Source organism: Echinops telfairi, unplaced genomic scaffold (genome assembly GCF_000313985.2).
Source record: "Echinops telfairi isolate 266 unplaced genomic scaffold, ASM31398v2 ScPeMD7_3;HRSCAF=10, whole genome shotgun sequence".
Taxonomy (NCBI): domain Eukaryota; kingdom Metazoa; phylum Chordata; class Mammalia; order Afrosoricida; family Tenrecidae; genus Echinops; species Echinops telfairi.
Window position 1 is genome coordinate 54,871,129 of NW_022103899.1, and position 2,066 is coordinate 54,873,194.

The 2,066-nt window shown below is 40.8% G+C and overlaps 1 protein-coding gene across 4 annotated transcripts in view; it reads right to left on the reverse strand.

The window, feature by feature from the left end:
- LOC101645827 (SPHK1 interactor, AKAP domain containing) overlaps window positions 1–2,066 on the reverse strand; it is a 170,299-nt gene that overhangs the window by 117,161 nt on the left and 51,072 nt on the right. The window lies entirely within an intron of this gene.

Here is a 2,066-nt window from a genome sequence, read left to right on the forward strand (position 1 = left end):
AGTCATGGTAGTGGGAGCGGGGAGGAAACATTTAGGAACTATAGGAAAGTTGTATTTCTCATCGCAGGCACACAGTTTTTAAAACCCAAAAGAAGCTTTCTTAGATTCACCTTGAACAACTTGCTGGCTTGTTCAACCTGTTCAATACGCCAAAGCAAATTCACTGCCATCAGGTCAACCCCAACTCACAGCGAGCCTATTGGACAGAACAGAAGTGCCTCCCAGATTTCCATGGCAGTAATCTTTAAGGAAGCTAGATGCCACATTTTTTTCCCTTGGGGTGGTTGTAAGCTTTTTAACCATATGCCCTCAGGACTTGTATTGCTCAATATAACATATAAAATGACACTCGTTTTCATTTTTGAAAGAGAGAAAAACCATAGATTTCATCAGGAGACAAAATGGTACCTGGAAAAACACACAAACATCAGAAAATGCAGACCATAGCTCCACTAAACTATCAACCAACCCCCTGCCATGGAGCTGATTCCAACTCAAAGAGGCTCTATCTTGGGGTTCAGAGGCTGTGAATCTCGACAGGAACAATCAGCCTCATCCTTCCTCTGAACATTTTCTTCATCCGTGTACTCATCATTTATTAGTTCCTCATTATTAGCTTTCCATTTCCTACCAACTCCCGTGCCCTGCATATAAGAAATGATCAATTTAGTCATTGTCTCTTTAGATTTTCCGATCCTGGATTTCATATAAAGAAAATCATACCAAAAAAAGAGACAAAACAATAACAACAACCCAGCAAATGAAAACATGGGAAGACCTCACTCCAAAAAGCAAGTAGAGAATAAAAAAACTAGAACAAATTCAAAATGGGTCAAAAGGGGAAAATATTGTAAGGTATTAAGTTTTAACTTAATTATGTCTTCATCAGTCTACTCTCCAAGGCACACTGACTGCGGACAAGACTGCTGACATCCTAGTCAACAGTTAAGGGGCGCTCAATGAAGGCTTAATCCACGTGGGAACTCTGCAAAGGGATTCAGGGATTTCACTGTCATCCCTTCTGAAACCAAGTGCTCAGAATGTAAGCTGTAATACAATTCTCTCCTCTGGCCTGGGGTTTCACTCTTTACAATCGTTGGATAACAGAGGCTGGTGTGTTCTGTTTAGATCTAGCAGACACCTCACTTAGACAGCTGCTTGTTTTAAGGCAAACTTTTAAGACCCCAGATGCTCTTCTTTCTGATAGATGGGCACTATCAGGCTTCTTCAACACATTGCTATAGCACCCGTATCTTCAGTGGCCCCTTCATTAGGGTAAGTATAGAACAGGACTGCATCCTACGAGCCGATTGATTGGTGGTAGGCTAGAGCTTATGATTGAGTGCGAGCTCAAAATCCATTCACAGAGCTAAGGTTTAAGTCTATATATACTTGCTCCCCTTTAGTGGCAGCAAGATCAGCTTTTGGAGAGATAATATAAGTAGCACTCATGGGCTCTTTGGTAATTCTAATAATAGGATCTTTACACTGTCAATGAAATAGAATTTAAAACACGATTGAGACAAGGGGATTATTCACACATGTGTTCTAAACTTATTGCCATTGAGTAGATTTCCAACTCATGACAACCCTAGCAGTCAGAGTAGAATTGCCCCTGTAAGATATCCAACCCATTTTAAATGCAAGAGCCCTGTGAAGCTCTTAAACATTTCTGTATGCTTGCCTTCTAATAGTAATAATAATAACCTAAACATGTAAAATGTACTTGTATTTCAAGCCTAGATTTTCCATTTTTTTTGTTTGTTATCATTTTGGACCACATAGCTCCTTGTAACTCCTTAAACATATATTTGGGATAGGAATAGTACAGCATATCATTTTCAACCCAGATTTTCTCTTAAAAGAAGCAACAATCTGGAGGAGAAAACAAAGGGACTGACAGTTCCGGGGGGACATGGGAGAGGGGGAGTTTGGGGGAAAGGAAGAGGTGTTAACAAACCCAGGGACAAGGGAACAAGTGATCCAAATTTGTGGGGAGGTGGGTGTGGGAGACCTGGTAGGGCATGATCAAGGGGAATGTAACAAACAGGAAGTGCTGAAACCCT